The sequence below is a fragment of the Onychomys torridus genome, chromosome 3 (genome assembly GCF_903995425.1).
Source record: "Onychomys torridus chromosome 3, mOncTor1.1, whole genome shotgun sequence".
Classification (NCBI taxonomy): domain Eukaryota; kingdom Metazoa; phylum Chordata; class Mammalia; order Rodentia; family Cricetidae; genus Onychomys; species Onychomys torridus.
The window spans coordinates 47197740-47217926 of record NC_050445.1 but is presented as its reverse complement, the minus strand read 5'-3'; the positions used below and the strand labels follow the sequence as shown (position 1 = coordinate 47217926).

The following is a 20187-nucleotide window of genomic DNA, read 5'->3' as shown; positions in this document are numbered from 1 at the left end:
TGAGATATGTGGAACAGAAAGCAGAAATTACTGTAAAACATGTAGGAGTTCCTTGGGACAATGGATTTTGGTCAATCTAAAAGCATGGTTGCCATCGGGTCTCTAGCTTTCTGTTTCTTATGCTACTGTTTGCCTTTTCCTGACCATTGACTTCTTTGATAGAGTCTTTACTGATAGAAGAGGAGGGGTCAGTGGATACTTTGGCCACAGTGTCAGCTCACATATCTGATGTATCAAGCTTTGAACCAGGATAGTTGATCACATTTGATAAGGAGTTTGTGACCATGGCTCTGGAAAGCAGAGAAGAAAAACAGAAAGGATATCAGCTGTGGTTGGAGAGAATTTAACAGAAACCTGAAGGCTAATGCTGCATCTCAAATAACCAGAAGATGCCTCCTGAAAGGAAATATGGGTATTTGTTTTGATGTTCCTACAACTGAGTCAGAAATATTACAGGCCAAGTGGAATGATTCAGACCAGGTGCTCTTCATGTCAGCCATATTACCTGAAATTGAAAGATGCTATGATGGAAACTCATCTTTTAGTCGCAGACAGAGGAGTGGCTTGTCAGGAAGCAGGTTGGGCCATTCAGGATGGTCTGATGGTCATTCTGGTGGCTGATCAGGTAAACAGAGTCAACAAAGATGTTGGTCAGGAAGTTGGCAAGATGGTAGAACACTAAGAGGGGACAGAAACTGATCAAGAAGTGGGAGCCATACACAGATTTTTGACTAATCATTTGATAGTTGGTCTTCCAGTGTGAGCTTGCCTATTTCCGCCTAATCATGTGTATCATCCACCAAAAATTAGATCATCATAGCTGAGGTATATATTTGTAATTTGCAAAGAAGTTGGTCACATTGTTTTTAAGAATTTTAGGAGTATGGTTGTAAAGAAATCTACTTGTCTGGATATGTAAAATAAAAGCATGCCCCCCTCCAAAAAAGCCCCCAACAACAACAACAGAACAGCCTGATGTCCCTTAGTCTCTCACTCACACTCCTCAACTCATTCACAGCTCACCCATCCCCACAGCAGTTGGGACACTTTTAACATTTGTACTTCTTTCAGTTCCCAGCAAACTCCCAAGAGCCTTGGCCCTTCAGCTATTAGCTACACATCCAGCTGCTGAGCCAGCTGTTTTGTGAGGCATATGTGCCAGGACTGTCTTTCCCAAGTGCCTCGTTCACTGAGCCGTCTCCTAGAATCACTTTCTCCTTCCCAGGTCATCTCACTTAAACTCTAGAGTCTGGTAGCTAAGCCTTCATCATCAGGGTCCTGACTCCCTAAATTTTCTAACCAAATATCTCATTACTCTCCAGCATACCTCTGCTTTCTCTAACTCAAATAAGCCATCCCCTCCCACGTACCTCTCAATCACCCTCTTTATGTGTCATTTTCCCACAACCTCATAGTCTCTTTGTTCTTTTCTCTCACCCATGCTTATTACTGGTCATGCTTATTATTTCTATCTTTGGCCATATAATGACTGTAGCAAGGGTATCTGTTCTGAAATGAAAAAGTTTTCCCTACTTCTCAAGTACCCTACTTGTGGATCCTTGAGGATGGATGCTCACAAGTATTCAAAGTTAACTGCTCTATATTGCTTGCAACATCATATCACTAACCAGTGAACAGAAATGTAAACAAGTGAGGGTAAGTGCAAATGAATGGATGAACCCATGCAGGCAAAAAATAGATTTTGCCACATGCCATAATCTATGCCACTCAATAGGAATAAAAAGAAGTCTTTCATTTTTTTTCCTCAAGTCAAAATATTTTCAGTTAAAATTACTTTCTATCAAATTTATTTTCTCATCCCTAGGCCGACACTGTAATGTTTAGATTTTTATTATCTTTGGGCCACTTAAATATTGATGTTTTTATCTAGGAAGCAACAAGTATTACTGCTAGAATTTACTGATTTAACAAATAATTATGGGGGAGCTTCCAGGAGCCAGGTAAGCTCCAAATGAAGGGAACTTTAACATGTTACTGTATCCTCTTAGTGAGAATACATACATTTTCCTTTATAAAGTGTTGATAAAGCATAGGAAGCATTAGAAACCATTCTGCACATTTACTGAAGTTGTCTGTCAAATTCAAACTATTATGCTTATAGTGATATTGAGGAACTAATATCATGTATACTGTCCCCAAAGGCAGGCAGATTAAAACTTTACTCACTCTTTGTTTAGCATGGAGCCATACACACACACACACACCCAAAAAACCCTGAAAATAGATTCAGCTGGTACTCTTTATATATTTGTGTACACACACATACACATGTGTGGGCTTATGTAGCAATAATAATCAAAGAAAATGGGCATTAATTTGAGAGAGAAATGAAAGTGGTTGGAGGGAGGAAATGGAGGGGGGAAGTGATGTAATTCTTTTTCAATTAAAATACATTTTTAATACTTTACCTATTGTCCATACATGTATTGCTGGAAACAATGCTGAAGCATGATTTTCTTCTAAAAGAAAAAGAAAATAGCAGAAAGCAAAAATGCATTATTTCTTTTATACATTGAGCCATTTACATAATAGTAATTCCAGTCAATTATCACAAAAAGAAATTCTCTGTTACATATCTTTTAAATTTTTTATTACTTTTTATTGGTGTGTGTGTGTGTGTGTGTGTGTGTGTGTGTGTGTACTCACATGCTACAGCATACATGTGGAAGCCAGAGAATGACTTGTGGGGAGTTGGTTCTCTCCTACCACGTGGGCTCCAGGAAGAGAACTAGTATTTTTAGACTTGGCATCAAGGCCCTTTATGAGTTCAGCTAACCCACTGGTCTAAAGGTTTTCTTAAAATTGAAAATATCATGAAATTCCTTGCTGTATCTTATGAAGATTAACTGTCTCAGTAAGCTCCTGAATGTATACCTTTCTGGTATCTTGGTAGACAGCTGCTGGTTCTTGTACACTGCTCCCTTCATCCACAGCCACATGCTCTCTCAGCAGCAGTTAAGTGTAGACACCCAGGGATCTATGAATGCAGCATCCATCCCACGGCTACAGACATGCGCTCAAGTGTTTGCATTGGAGTGCGTGCAACTGCTGCAGTCTGCATGGAGCCTCATGTTTTGTTTGTTGTTTGTTTGTTTGTTTACAATACATGCAGTGTTACAAGTTCTTTTACAGCTCTCAGTAGAGATAAAATACATGTTGGACAAAGACTGAATAAGGCCATATGTGAAGGACTGGCAGTTGTGGATGAAGTCCTTGCTTTGATTAGAACCTGAATTTGAATCTCCAGTACCCAAGTCCCCGATGTTGACAGTCCACGTCTGTAATCCCTGTTCTACTACCTCGAGATGGGAAGTAGAGGTAGAAGAATCCCTGAAAGCAAGCAAATGTGAAGTATGCGGTGGGGAGTGAGCAACAAACATAAGACACTAGCTCAAAACAAGGTAGAAGGTGAGTACTGACACCTGAGCTAGCCCTCTGTGTTCCACATGTGTGCCATGGGATGCATGTCAACCATGGCAAGCACATACTCATATTCACACACACAAACATACACACGTCATATACACACATGTATACATATATCATACAAATGCAAGGATAATTTTTTTATATTTTAATTTTATAAATAATTTAATTTTACAAATCAGCCACAGATTCCCCTGTCCTCCCTCCTCCCACCCCCCAGCCTCCCACCCTTAATCCACCCCTCATTCCCACGTCCTCCAAGGCAAGGTCTCCCCTGGGGACTCAGCTCAGCCTGGTAGATTCAATTCCAGACCCCTCCTCACTACACCAAGGCTGAGCAAAATGTCTCAGCATAGGCCCTAGGTTCCAAAAAGCCAGCTCATGCACTAAGGACAGGTCCTGGTCCCACTGCCTGGGGGCCTCCTAAACAGTTCAAGCTAATCAACTGTCTCACTTATCCAGAGAGCCTGATCCAGTTCCATGGGGGCTCCTCAGCTAATGGTTCATAGTTCATGTGTTTCCACTAGTTTGGCTATTTGTCTCCGTACTTTTTCCAATCATGATCTCAATATCTCTTGCTCATATAATCTCTCTGCTTCCACCAGTCACTGGATGAGTGTTCTATCATGACAGACAAGGTGTTCAACTATCCAATCACCAGAGTAGGGTCAGTTAGGGCTTTCTCTCGACCATTGCCAGTAGTCTATTGTGGAGGTATCTTTGTGGATTTCTGGGGCACCTCTCTAGCACTTTGATTCTTCCTATTCCCATGGGGTCTTCATTTATCGTGGTATCTCTTTCTTTGTTCTCCCACTCTGTTCTTGATCCAGCTGGGACCTCCTTCTCCCCTAAGCTCTCTTTCCCCCGACCCTTGCAGCAGAAGGACCTATGTGCAACAAGAACTGTTAGAAGATCCTGTATTGAAGAACCTCTTTCCATTAATAATCGTGTCTCTGAAATAGATCTTTCAACATCAAACTTGAATACAAACAGTCATTAAGGATGTCATAAATTATTTACTCACAGGATGTGGATTTTTGAAGTGTTCAAATAAGAGTCTGCATACTGCGTGGAAATTGTGAACAAGCTACAGAATAAATTGTTGGTCTGAATATTATTAAGGCTGAACCTTACATAATATTAAGAAACCCTTTAAAATGAAATGCAATGATAAAATTATGTACTACAGTGGGTGGTTGTATAGAATGAGAGCAAATCACCACATATGACTTGTAATTTTTACAGAACTCGAGTTACTTAAGAACTGCTGAGGGAATAATGCTTCCTTGTGGCAGCCTGGCTTTTCTCCCTCACCCACAGCTCACAATGACCCCTGGGAATTCCAGGTACTCACCAATCAGCTAAAGCACTTTGAATCTTCCATTCATAAAGGTAAAGTTGCCTTTCTACTACCAACCCCGAGAAACAAATAAGAAACCCCTAATATCCTTCAGGCAGTTCCTTCTTTCCTGTCTTTTCCTTCTGTTAAGCTCCATGCCATCATCATCATCTTTATTGAACATATCCATGTTTGGGATGTAGCACATGGCATCCCTGAACTATTGGAGAAATGTCTCTCCTAAGCTTTCCCTGTTCCTCTTCTGGGCCATTAGACAGAGGTAGTCAGCATAAGCTATACAGCCCACATCTGTTACTCCCCAGATTCCATCCGCATATGGATCCCTGAAGCTCATTGGCAGGCTAACCTAGCCATCATGAAGTAAGTTCCAGGTCAATGAGAGACCCAATACAAAAGGAAAGAAAGAAGATAGAAAGATGGAGGGAAAAGCAAGGTGGAAGTCACCTCAACACCTGAAGTTGTCTTCTGGCACTCAGACACACATGTCCCCAAAGGTGCATACACATACACATACACATACACAAATAAAACAAAACAAAATGACCTTCCTTCTTTTATCTAGAGAACACAGGGCATCCTGCCAAATACCCCAGATTCACATAAAACTACATTACCCAGGTGGTGGTGGCACATGCCTTTAATTCCAGCACCCAGGAGGCAGAGGCAAGCAGATCTCTGTGAGTTAGAGGCCAGCCTGGTCTACAAAGTGATTTTCAGGTCAGCCAGGGCTACACAGTGAAACCCTGTCTCAGAAAACAAACGAACAAAAAAAAACCCAACTATATTGCCATTTTTTAAAAAATATCTGCCATTTTACAGTTTTTAGCTAAAGCTTGTGTTATGATCATAAATAACTTACATTATTCCTCAGGAAAGCTTGACTCCTTGGGGTGCTACAAATACTAATCCAGTCTACTACTGAGGATGATCTCTAGTGGATAATGAAAGTGAATTACTTTTCAGTGTGTCATATCAAGTTTTAGGAATGATACTCGGGAAAAACCCATGGAAAGGTTGGCTCCTGGCCAACTATTTATAGCTCTTGCAAATGTGTAACTTTAGACATCCTTATTGAAGCTCATTCAGAAACTTTTGGATACTTTGGGTATGGTTTATTGAAGAGGTGGTTGAGCTATTTCTCATCTAAATAAAATGTTAATTTGCTGCAATTTTTTTTACCAGTTTAAAGCAAAAAAAATTAATTCCAGCTATCATTGTTAAATGCTGAGTTGCAAGTACTACAAGGAAGCCTTTTTTTAATGTTGTACAGGCTCTTATATAAAAATATTGCTAGTTGGCAGCCAAATGTTACAGAAAAATATCCCCAAGAAAAAGAATGACCATACTGGTAGATGATTTTTTGCAAGTTTTCCAAAGGCTCATCCCTTCCCAGTGTTCATTATCAATAGATACATAGTAGCTGTTGACACATATTAGTTATTAATAGATACATAGTAGCTGTTGACACATATTAGTTATTAATAGATATGTAGTAGCTTGTAGCACATATTATTAATAGATACATAGTAGCTGATGGGGATTATCTTTGTACCACTTACTGAACAAACCTTTTAAAGATAAAACTGTCATTCTTGGTAAGTTGTATAGTAAATGCATAGCTAATGACTTCTAAATGTGTATTTTCCAGGATAACAATCATTTAAAGGTGAGAAATTTGAGACTCTGCTTTACTGAAACATGGAGTTTGAAAGAGTATTAGTAAGTTTACTCTTTAACAAAATATTCTAATACTTTTCCTTTGGGGATCCAGCTGTTAGACAACTCTCTCAAGGGCTGACATAAAAGGACTCCATATTATTTTGAAATCTAATGAGTCACTAGGGCTTATTAATATTTGCTATTTATCATAAACCAAAATCACCTTGTTAGAAACATTTATTGGTAGGCTTAGTGGAGCATTTCCTTAGGAAGCTTACTTGCTGCTGCTACTTTTTTGTCCCTAATTTTCTATTATTGTTTATTTTATTTGATCATGATCGACTTCTTTTATATACTATTTATTTTCTTCCCTATACTTTGTATTGATACAGGTTTCCATAAGTACATTAAAGGGCATTGATATCAATAATCATTTTGTAAGTTCAAATAAAAGCAAAACTAATATAATGCTTGCCACACCAATCTGCACAGAAATAAGGACATAAGAATGCTCTTGGATGTGGAATAATAGAAATTTTGGCCATTGCTGGTATAAAATGATACAAACATGTTGTCAACTTTCACTTCAATTTGTCTGTTGCCTGGAGACTCCATAAACAAACTACTCTAAATGTATTGGAATGTACATTAGTAGATGCTATATAAGATGTTGCAGTACAAAAGGATAAATTACAACACAATGGTGTGAGTGAATCACCTAGAGCTATGAAGTTGAAAAAGTCAAACATTAATATTTGTGTGATTTCATTTACAATAGATGACGTTAACACACACACACACACACACACACACACACACACACACACACACACATTCTGACCTATTCTGAGAGATGAAAGAAAGTTGTTGTCTTTGTGTAGTTACTTTTTGGGAGCTTGGGGAACTGAAACAGTGTGCTTAAGATACTACCTTTATTTGGACAGTGGACACTCTGGAGTGGTGTGTATGTGTATATAAATTTTTTGACTGTACTAAAAAATTGTGCACTTTGTTGTATGTGTTATAGTTCAACTTTCAAAGGGGGGATATAAAAGAATACTGGATGTTGTTAAATATGAAGAATTAGTATTTAGACTAAGTGATCATTAGCAACTTCTTACTATACAAAGACCAGTGACAAAAAGTATCGATAGACCTTTGATGTGGCTATTCAATTAAACAGTTTAACGAATTATCACAGGTCTATTTAAATTATTCCTGGTAGATGCAACAAGGTAAAGATACTGAAGCAAAGATTCCAAAGAGTATGGGATGCTAACATTTTAATGATAGTTATTAAATAACCAAATACTTCAATGTTTATTTAAAAAGACTTTTCAAGAAGCTCCTAGAATCAAAGTTAATGACATCATTCCTCTTTCTAATAAGAAAGTACCAGAACAGTAAATGTACATCATGAAAAATAGTAAAGACATGTCAATTAAAATAGTCAAGTCATAAAGTTCCATTTGTGTAGCCTAGTGTGAGTGCAGATCCTGTATTTCCTACTGTAACTGTTCTTCATATGGTTATTCTTCAGTGTAAGCTGCCAAGAAGTCCATTAACACCTGGGGATGCCATCATTCTAAATTCCCATCAGTATTTGAATTGTCATAGGAACATATCAGGTTTCCAAATATGACAGCTTCAGTCTCCACAGTGTCAGATTTTCCTATTCTTCTTGTTGAACCATTCAGCATTATAATGGCTCCTCTGCTGTACTCTACATGAGGTGACAGTTAATGCTATCATCTAGGAATATGCATATATTCATCTAGGAGAATATATATATTCTCCTAGAGAGAGAGAAACAGAGAGAGAGAGAGAGAGAGAGAGAGAGAGAGAAAGAGAGAGAGAGAGAGAAAGTTATACCTTTTCCAGAAGTTACTCTTGAATTCATGAGAGTTATCTGAATTTTTTAATTGGCATAATGCTAATAATAATCATCATGAGTTTGGACTGGAGGTGTACTTACTTCAGGAGTGAATAATTCTGTTCCCAGAAGTCATGTGGTTTTTTGTTTACAAAAACCCCAGGACCCAGGGTCAGGATGCCTCCCTATGAATTAGTGACCAAAAAGGCCCCAGAGGTCTCCCAAAAGAATATGACTACTGTCATTACTCTTGGTTTCCTACCGAAGCAGGAGAGTAAGATGCTATTTCTGAAGGAACCACGCAGGGCTCAGAGAAATCCAGTTGTAGTTATGCTGGAAACCCCCTCTTTGCAAATATTCCAAGAAGCTACTTTATGCCAAGGCTGTGGTCAATGTAGAGACTCCTATCTGGTCAAAATGCTAAAAATAAGTGACTGCTGAGTACCTAACTCTAAACAGGACATCCATATCTCATTCTCCCTGCCCACCTGCAAGACCCAAGGAATATCATGGTGAAGAATCCAAGGAAGAATGTAAGATTAGGAGACAGTGGGAAATGCCATGGAATAGTGCCTTTCTGATGTGACAGCTTTTGCAACCATGAACACATTGCAGCAATGGGTACCTGCATAAGACTGGGAGTTCCAACCTCCCATCATGGATTTAAAAATGTACCCATGAGATTTCATCCCTTCCTTGACAATTAATGACTACTGCAGAAAACTGTTGTTGGTTGGTTCTTACTCTGGTTCTTTAGCTCTCTGACTCTTTGAGGGACCTGCTATCCAGCTTCACAAATAAATCATACACAGAGGCTTATTCTTAATTATAAATGCCCAGTCTTAGCTTGGCATGTTTCTAGCCAGTTTTTTATAACTTTACATTATCCCATCTACTTTTTGCCTCTGGGCTTTTAAATTTCTCTTACTCTGTATATTTTACTTTTACTCTTACTCCATGGATGGCTGTGTGGCTGGTGGCTGGACTCTAGCATCCTCCTTTCCTTGTTCTCTTGCTCTTTCTTCTATTTATTCTCTCCGCCTGCCAGCCCCACCTATCCTTTTTCCTGCCTCGCTATTGGCCATTCAGCTCTTTACTAGACCATCCGATGTTTTACACAGGTATAGTAACACAGTTTCACAGAGTTAAACAAACACAACACACCTATGCATCTTTAAAACAAATATTTCACAGCATAAACAGATGTAACCTTAATACAATATTCTCCAACAGAAAAGAATATCATTTCTGCCAATTATGTAGCAATTAGAGGACAAATTGAGAAATAAAAGGAGGTTTAGAGGGAAAGGAAGAGAGGGTAATGGGAGCAGAATATAATCACAATGTGTGTATATGTGTATAAAACTGTCAAAAATAAAAATAAATAATGCTGAAAAGAAAGTTCATACATCTTAATACTATTACTCGGACAAATTCAAGGGAGGAATTATGATTAGAACTTTATTCTACTTTTCAGCCAAGGGAACTCAAAGCAGATTGAGATAACAGATGCCCCTCTTCAAGTCAAACACCTCACAGCACCATAAAGAAGTTGGTTAGTTAAATTGGCAATGTTATGCTTTTTACTCTTCTTCAAAGTGTCTAGTCAAACAAATGATCCAAAGAATGCTATAGGAATATATGCCTAGCAGCTCCTCCCAGAGAGAAGCATAGGCACCCTCCAGCAGGCAATATCAAAGCTAAAGGAGCTCTGTTGTGAGGGCACCTGCCCAATCTTGTGAATTTCTTTGTGACACTTTCTAGTAATTTCATGAATTTAAGTACTGTACACAGCATATAGGAAGATTCCTGTTTCCAATGCTTCTTCAAACACATAGGGAACTTCTGAAAGAAAGAAGTGGTGGGCCAAAGCAGGCTCTCAGTGCCAGAAATAATCTGACCAATAAGCTTTTGCCACCAATTCATTGTCAATCACTGGTATTCGGTCAATGGTGTATTTTTTTAAATTAATCTAGCCACAAAAGTTGTCAAATCCTATCATAATGTTTTAATATCATTATTTAAAATGGTCTGATACCTGGCAACAAGGTTATTACATGGAATGTCTTAAAAATAAAACTAAGACCAAGAAAGTAATGTGCTTATTTAGAAGATCTGTGAAGTTATACTCTAAATGCATACCTTATGAACTCTAGACTGCTTCTAACATCTAGTTTTGTATAAATTGTTCCAAAAGCCACATTTAACAAAAGAGCCCCACCTGTTATTTCAGTCAAGACAGGAATTCCTTTTCCTAAGGACAAGGTGATAGGGAATTTCAGGCAAGTGTTCTTTTTCTGTTTTTGTTTTGTTTGTTTGCTTGCTTGCTTCTTTTATAGTCTAGGAAATAAGATGTAAGAATCCCTTCTCTGGGGAGATGTAAACAGTTTTCAAGCCCTCTTCATAAGTCCCCAACAACAAAGTATGTGTGTTGATTAGTTTTGTCAACCTGACAAAACTAGAGTCATTTGGGAAAAGGGAATCTCAATTGAGAAAATGCTTCCATAAGATTGGCCTAAGTCAAGTCTCTGGAACATATTCTTAATTAATAATTGGTGTGGGAGGACCCCACACCAGTATGGATGGTGATAACCCTAGGAAGGTGGTCTTGGGTTGTGTAAGAAAACAGACTGAATAAGCCATAAAGCCAGTAAACAGGATTCTGCTATGGCTTCTGCTTCAGTTCCTGCCTTCAAGTTCCTTTCTTGAGTTCCTATCCTGACTTCCATTAGTGATGGAGTGAGCCTGAGATGTGTGCTGGACTAAATCCCTTCCTCTTCTCCAAGTTGAATTTGGCCATTGTTTCATCACAATGGAATAATAGATATCAATTGCAAATAGCTTTGTGATTGGGAGTGGGACTTTGTGGCCACTTCTCAGGACTGGGGTTTTTTAATTTCTGGTGTGAACCTGTGCAGGTCTTATGTATCTGCCAAAGACTGTAAATTCATATGTGCATTAGCCCTGTTCTGTCTGGAAAACACTGTTTCCTTGGAGTTGTCCACCACCTCTGTTCCTTACAACTGTCTCCTCTTTTACATAGATTCCATGAGCCTTGAGAGAATGTATTAGATAAAGACATCTAATTTATGGCTAAGTGCTCAAAGTCTCTATCTCTGCACCTGGTGTAGTTGTGCATCTCTGCGTTAATTACTATTTATGGCAAGAAGAAGCTGCTCTGGAGACAGTTGAATGGTGCTCTTCTATATGTCTGCAGCCATGTCTTTAGAAGCCATTTATGCTATATTTCTTTCTTTTCTTGTCTTTTATTTTTCTTTCCTTTCCTTCTTTCCTTCTTTCCTTCTTTCCTTCTTTCCTTCCTTCCTTCCTTCCTTCCTTCCTTTCTTTCTTTCCTTCCTTCTTTCTTTCTTTCTTTCTTTCTTTCTTTCTTTCTTTCTTTCTTCCTTTTTTTGACAGGATGTCTCTACAAAGTCCTGTCTCTCCTGGATCTCACTATGTAGACCAGGCTGGCCCTGAACTCATAGTGATCTATATGCCTTTGCCTCCAGATTGCTGGGATTAAAGGTACAGGCCACCAAGCCCAACATACTGTTTCTTTAGCAGAATAACTGTAGTAGGTTTTCCTTAGGGCCCATGACTTATGTAGTCCCACATTCTTGGTCACCTTAGCAGGGTTCAGTGTGGGTTATATCTAATGGAGTGACTTAAAAAAGAAAGTGGTTAGTTAGTTCCATAACATTTGTGCCACTGTTATACTGGTATATCTTTCAGGCAGGTCATTGTTTTTGGTCTTAGGGTTTGGAGTTGAGTGATAGCAAGGTATCATAGGGAAGTATCTTCCAGTAGGAACGTAAACACTAGTCAGAAGGGGTAAACAAAACTTACTCTTGGATTCAGAAGAGTTGTCTGGGTTTTTAAAAATCTGTTTGAAGTATCCTTACTTGGCCAATGGGACTAGTTCAGAGTCCCTTTATTATTCACTAACAAGACTTTGGAATAGTCCCCAAAAGATCTTTTTAGTTTTTAAACACTTTGTTACACACTCTGTTCCTCTAGATAGCTCCTGTTTTCTATGGAACTTTGGGGTTTTGACTCATCCTTAGGATATTCCTATTTGCCCGCCACATCCAGTGTTTTGCGTTCAGCATTCTCATTAATTGAAGGAGATCTGGGACCTCTTGATGTGCATAAACCCTCTGAAGGTACAATTGTCATTCTTTGTTGTATATAGGAAACAAATATATAGTACTTCTAAGCGCTTGCTGCCGTTGACTAACAAGATTGTTTCAAGGTGAGAATTTCAAGACTCAGCTCTTGGTAAACAAAATTTGAAGCATGCTAAGAGATCTGCCCCTGCACAAAACACTTCAGTGGTTTTCCGTTTGGAGGCGGCTTTACATCAGACTGTCTCAGAGATGAGTTGTTATGTCTTATTTATACTTGTTATTAATCATAAATCAAAATTACCCTGTTAGACAATTTAAGTATATATTCTTAACATCTTCAAACAGGGATAATTTCTTTCTTTGCATTTGAATGCATTTTCTTTTTCTTTTTCTTATCTTGTAACTATGGCTATGATTTCAAACACTATCCCGAATAGAGTGATGAGGGGTGGACAACACATGATGATATTTTCTGTAGATTTTTAATAGAAGACTGTTTAAAATAGTTAATCTTTTACTAGGAGTAAATTTTATCCAAAGGAGATAAGTCAGTATACAAAGGTTTTGAATTTATCAGTTTACAGGGTTAACTCAGGAGAAGACTAAGGAGATCCTTCCCCCATCCTTTCCCTATGACATCACTAGTAGACATACAGCACTAAAATAAAAGAGACAAATTCAGTGTTACAAGATAAGGTGGACTTCCAACAAGGATACCAAGTCTTCAAACATAATTAGGCAAGAAAGTGGTTCCATAAATGGTCTTGTTGTTTTTGTAAGACAAAATAAAGTAAAAATATGAATACCAAAGGAAAATAAAAACTAAGAAATAGAAGATCCTTATGTGAGACACATGATTTTAAAGTTTCAAGGGGCTTATAGTTATCTTACATTACTAAAGTCTTAGATTGCAGTAGCAGGTGGCCTTGGCTGGATTTCATTGAATTTCCGCGATTGTCAAAGACCAGTTCTTCATAAACATCGCCAAAATAACAGGGATAAGGCCAAGCTGAAGGTTTTCTTTTCTAATGGAGTTTTGCTGTTATTATTGTTATAATAAATTTCCATAGTCAGTCTAACTCTATAAGGAAAAGATGTTTATTAGCTCAAGTTTTAAGATAGTCCATGCATGAGTTGACATTAACTCAGCTTGGTGAGGACCTTCTTGACTGTGAAGAAATGATCACATCACCAACAGGAAGCTTGAGACACAGTGATCAATAAACTCCCAAATGTGTAGTCTCAAAGTACTCCTTCTAGAATCCAACTCTTAAAGTCCCATCACTGCTACATCAACACCACCACACTATCGACCAAGTCTCTAATACATGGACAATTAAAGAGCTCAGCCTGAAACCACCCATAAAGCATAACATGAGAAGAGATAAACCATAGCATGAGAAGAAAGAGAATAGTACCTGGACAGTTTTTAGTAACTTTTCAGTATGAGGGAAAAGGCAGAATTGTGAGATTTAAGGGATCATTTGAGATTGTACAAAAACTGTAATATAATGGGTTACTGGATATAGCAAGGAAAAGTAATCTAGATTATGTTATGCAATCTAACTTTCATCTTTTTTCAGAATGTTCCTGCAGAAAACAATGGAGTTATTTATAATTTTAGTCTTTCTGGGGAAACATTTTCTAAAAGCTATATTGATAAAAACAAATGGTATATTAAAATTCTATTAGCAAAGAGAGATGAATAATAAAGCCACATTGACATAGGTAATAAGAAGTCTGGGAATGAAAGCTTTATTTCTCACTTTGTCTTCCTCCCACAGACAAATCTGATTCTTAGTGTCTCAAAGGGCTTTGAAGAATGTGAGGGCATTGTGTTAACTGATGATGTTCACAGGAGCCCATGGGATAATGATCTCTTGTCTGCAACTCTGAAGCTGTTTTCCAGGCATCCTCCCTCAAATCTTGTTCTCTTCCATCACATTGTAGCCATAGTAAGTTCTTAAAGTGAAAATTACATTTCAGTATCTTTTCCTTTCTGTTACATTAAAAGCCAGATCTTTGCTAAAGCTTGTAAAGTAAGCTGGTACAACTCTGGGGCTGAGCTTGGAAGGGTGTGCTGTAGAGGACTATGTGTTGCCCTCTCCCATCTCCACTGACATACTCTTGCCCCCCAACATGATAAACACTAAATTAGAAGTCTGTAAGGGACTATGTGAAAGGGAGGCTCCACTTTCCTGTGGATTACGTGCTCAAGAGGCCTGGAATCTACTGTTCACTGTCTGAAAACCTGCCGATAGGATTGTCTTCCCCTTTGCCTTTGATTCATACCTACAGAGGTATAACTGACTGCAGACATGCACACTTTAGAACTAAGAAGTGGTCTAGAGACAGCTGACATGGCTTTAGTTATCTAAGATGGCTGTATATATATGTACCACCTCTCAAATAAGAGCTTAGAGCTAGAAAGGGAAAGAGAATGATCCCAACCAAAGGCCAACAGCCAATGGTGGAACTACAAACCTAAACTTTTTGTTCCTATAGATTTTCAAGAATTCTGACATGTACTTATTTTTATTAATTCTCTGACATTGTCTTTTTCTTTAGTTCAGCCATTATCTTTCCCTTTTTCATAACAAAAGCACTCTTTAATCAAGCCCTAGCTTGTGTGGAGGAGGCAGAGAGATCCTTTATGTGCCATAGTATATCAAGTTCTGAGGTATGTGTCTTCAGGGTTATTTTCCAACCTCGGAGAAGTTTAGACTTGTGACAAGGATTCCAAAGTAGAAATCGTTCTTGTTTTCTCGCAACAATTGGCACATTGACCAGATCTCATCTGAACTGTGGCTCATCAGTCAACGACAAACAGAAACAGTTGCTCAGATATCCTGGGCAAATAACACAAAGACTCATCCTTACCCATTGTGAATTATTATCCTAAAGTGCAGTTGGCATGAATGCAAGACATTTACAACAAAGTATCAGGTTAATTGCCTGTGAAGATAACTCCTCTGAGCCAGGCAAGTTTCAGAATAGACTGATTGCAGGGATCTTTCAGGATATCAGTAATTTCTCCTACATGCTCTCAGTTCTAAATGTACATTTCCCCTTTTATAAAGAAAGAAGATCAGCATGTGACTGGAAACCACACAACACATGTTTTCCTTTCTCCCCTCCAGCTCTGCATTCCAGAAAAGCAGGTATGCACATTTAACTTTACTCTGTACCTGGCACTTGTAAGTTGTTTTTGTTTTGTTGTGGTTGATTTTTTTTCTGTTCTGTTGTCATTGTTGTTTGTTTCTTTTCCTGAAGCAACAAAACACAAGAATGCTATCAGATCTCAGTCTGCAATAGAAAGTACAATAAAATGAAAATATAGCATTTTGTTTTCTGGAATCTGCGATTGGTAGCCACGAATTGAGAAAGAGTAGTATGGTAACTTAGGCTAGGTTTTCATGTAGTTGAGCAACACAGGCTTCTCATCTCCTATCTTAATCTCATGGTTCTGCTCATGGAGGGCAAAAGCCAGAGCTCCAGCAGTCCCAGAAGGCTAACCTTGGTCACCTCTCCTTAGCAAGATGAGAAAGAGACAAGTAATGATGTAAAGCAGACAAGGAGTTGGCTCAGTCTGGCAGTGGTTTATCCAGAACAGTGGTTCTCAGCCTTCCTAATGCTGCAACCCTTTAATACCGTTCCGTATGTTGTGGTGACCCCCAATCATAAAATTATTTCATTGCTACTTCATAACTGTAATTCCCCTACTGTCATGAATCATAATGTAAATATATGATATGTAAGACATCTGATATGGATTCCCAAAAGAGTCATGACCCACAGGTTAAGAACCACTGATCTAGTTGGATCTAGGAACCACAAATCCATTTTCAGGTTATTGACATGAGCTTTTAGGCTTAATTATAGGAAAAACTGGGGCAAGAGATACACACAGGCAGTCATACTGGTGTGCGGTGCTCAATCAGTGTTCCCATTCCAAGTCTGCAATGCGAATTGAAAAAGGTTTTATCATTGTCATCACTTGAATTCAATCTCTCCTTAAGCATTTACGTTCCTGGGTATCCTTATTTGAGGGTGGTCTGACTTTCATGGTTTTGTTCTTCTAGGAACCCAAGATGGCTTGAAAGGAAAGGGTAAGGACAATGACTTATATCTGTGCTTTCAGCCAAAGCAAAGGAGACAGACAAAAAGAAAATTAAGACAGAGATGCCAAACTTCATGCTGCTTTTGATTACTTTGTAGGCCCAAAGGAGGAGTTAATGCTTTCTAGAAAAAAAAATTACTTCTAAGTGCCCCTTTCAGCTCTAAATTTATGCTGTAGGATTCTGAAAGGAGAATCATAAACCATGTGTCTACATCTGGAGGCTCCAAAGGTTTCTAGCTACAAAACAGTAAAGGATATTCTTCTTCTTTGACATTGTAATTGATTTATGAGTAGATGCTTTCCAGATAGCTTCAAACATAAATACTTCATACATTCACCCCTAACCAAATATGTTTCTTTTTGTACCTCCAGAGTACATTGACATCCGGGGTAGCCTGAGTTTTTGGTGCCTTCAATGCCTATTCTGTACTGACTCTCAGCCATGTTCAGAATTTACTCCAAGTAGGATCTGTGAAGAAGAAGCCCAGAGGTATTCTATTGAAGGTAGAGAGGGTGAAAGGAGCACACCTTTTTAGTGTATTTCAGATTTGGTGATGCTCTACAATGATAAGAAGTTTAAGTCCAGCAGTTCCTGTTGTGATTTAAATAATCTGAGAATTTTAAATTCAGAACACGCATCAACCTCTTGAAGCAGTCCTGAGTAAATTTGAGCACAGATTGCTTTATAGAGTCTATACAGTTCTCCAGCTCCTAAAGTCTCATGACAAATGGTCATGTTTTTATGTTGTAGGTTTTTAAATGTTTGCCTCAGGAACTATTTTGTTTCTTCAAAAAGTTTATTGTGTATCTCAGAAGTCTTAAACCACCTCCAGGTGGTCTGCTTTGAAATCTTATGGCACCTGCACTAAATTGTTCAACAAATGTTCATGGCCCGGAGACCCACTGTGATATTATAATTTAATGCAATCCCAAACACACTAAATGCCATGAAATGAAGGAAAGGAATTCCTGCGAATTTCCCGGGAAACCCGGGAAAATGCAAATGAGTTTCACTTCCTCTTCAAGACAAATGATGTGAATACCCAATCAAAGCGTGTTTGGGGCTAAAGCTACAGGAAAATGTAGAGGAGGCCTTGAGCTGTGCACATGCGTGCAGGCAAGAAGCTGCCTTTATTAAACTGGTAACCCGCGAATGAATTTATATTTCAGTCTCCCCAGGAAAATCACTCAATAAACCAGTTTATGATTTTCTTTCTCTGATCCTCATTGCAGCTGCTGGCTACTGAAAACGATGACCTCAGAGTCCGCTGTCCCTGCCAGAGAGCTCACACACAGAGAGATGCCTTTGTGAAGCCAGCCATAGAAACCTGCATAAAATTGGCCTTCTTTCCTTAGTAGAACCACACGAACAAAGATGAGCTTGTTGCTGACTCAGAGCTCAAAGCTTTGTTTTGTAAAGCCCTCTGAATGTATTGCACTCTGCCAGAAGAGAAGGGCTCCTTCCATCAAATGGCAGGGGAGGGGAGGCGGGCAGTAAGCGGAAATCAGGCAACAAATCCCAGTGCACACCCTTGGGGGGAAAGTTGTGAATAAAGTGGCCTGAAACTTTTTTTTTTCTTTTTTTCTGAATACTGGTCACATTTCACAAACTGAATAAAAATGAAAGGAAAAGGACCTTTAATTAATGGGATGCCTTTTGATTTGCAGAGCAAAACTGCCACAGCAGATGTACCAGCAAAGAGGATTAGATTGTCCCTTCTATGAGGCACTGAAATCTCTTTTTTCCCTCTGTAGTAACCCCATTGAAGAGAGGCTGTCTTTAGTGTCTAAGATTCAGTGTGGCAAAGAAAGTGTTGTGCTGAGGCACAATGGACCACTCTCCCAAGACCAGACAGAAGATGTGAGCAGAGAGCTAATACCCCTTGAAATCTGAGCAAACAGGCTCAATTTTACTATCTTTAAAAAGTGAAATTCAAAGAAAAAAATTGGTCGTGCACTCAAAATTGGTAAAATGTGCATTGAATTGTGTCTTAAAACATTCACGAACAACGTTCCACATTAGGAAAATTCAAAATTGAATCAAGAAGGAATCTCAACTAATTGTCCTTTGTTTTAATTTAATCACTCCGGGGTGTTTTGGGTTTCAGAAGGGTGTTTGTTTTGTTTCCAAGATCATTGTTCAGATCTTCATCTAAAAATATAGACCTAATTCCAATCAAATGAATAATTCCAGAATGTCAAATTTCATTACTATCAGAGTCCAAGCCATTCAGTAAATCACACAGAGAGCAAGCACAGTCCTTAAGTGTGTGTGTGTGTGTGTGTGTGTGTGTGTGTGTGTGTGTGTGTGTGTATGTGTTGGAGAGATAACACATACTTTTCCTGTCCTTGGTGTGACCATGAAGGATAAGGAAGACCAAAGAAGTATTTGTTCTTACATCTAGTTCCAGGTCCTGTTTCTATGAAAGGAGTTATGGGGAAAAGTTGTTACGGTGGAATACTCCTCAGCTAGGGTCTGAGTCTATGGAAAATAGTTGTGGTTCTCTGTATAACCCAGATTGAAGGGAATCATGAATGCTGGCACAATCACAGACTCACCCATTCAAGGGAAGGGTGAGGTCAACACGCTACGGAAATGGGGAAAATAATCCCCCCTCCCACTTCTCATCCTTCCTACTTCTATTTCTTATGGACAAGCTGTAGATCTGCCTGAGGCCAGGGACAAATGTTCACACAAATGATTTTCCTCTGTGCTTGTCTAACCAGAGAATCAATCAATTCTATTTGGTGCTATGTGGTTTCGTCTTTTGATAAGATACAGTCCACAAAAAGACACACTGCAGCATGCACGCCAGCACTGTGTGTGCATGCACACACACACACACACACACACACACACACACACACACACACACGTGAGCCTAAGTTTCACCCTCTTATTGTAATAGCAAAATTGCATTTTCCACCAGCTATGACTCTTTAAGAGGAATGGATCACTACGTGAAAAGTGTCTTCACACTGATGATGTTGTTAATGCATTTTGTTTTGTATTGTGTTTGATTTTTTTGTAATGCATATTTGGTAGATGCAACATGGGCTATTTGAATTATCAACTAAAGGGGACCTTGTAACCAGGCTTTTACTCTGAGCTCCTCTGAGCTTGCACTCCTTGTGATCTCCATAAACAGAATTCAGAGGAGATACACAGTATAGAAGACAAACAGAACTCAATAGAGAGAGAAGTGGGTCATGCCCAAAGAGTGATAGAGGGCAGTGACCTAAGAAACTATGTGTCAGTTTGTATTTTAGGTATCTTTTGTACCATTTCTAAAGTCTCTGGAACAGGCAGATATCCCGAGGGGCAGTATTTTGTCCTGTCCAGGTGACTGACAAACCCAGTTAGACTGTCTTACAAAATGAGGAAGTGGAATGCATTTTTTTTTTTTTTTATCAGAAAGCCTCCTACTAGATTAATGTATGAAATGTGGAGCTCCTGGAACTAGATTTAGATAGTTGTCAACCAATGACCTTTGGAGAAGTTCAGAATGCTGGGTCTCTTCTCAGAATCGGAGATATGACTCAACCAGCAATTATATAGAGTCACACAGTCCCAGTCTTTGGATTTGTTTATTTATTAATT

General features: G+C 38.7%; 1 pseudogene; it reads left to right on the top strand.

The window, feature by feature from the left end:
• LOC118580029 overlaps positions 1-735 on the top strand; it is a 20430-nt pseudogene extending 19695 nt beyond the window's left edge.
• The last annotated feature ends 19452 nt before the right edge of the window (positions 736-20187 follow it).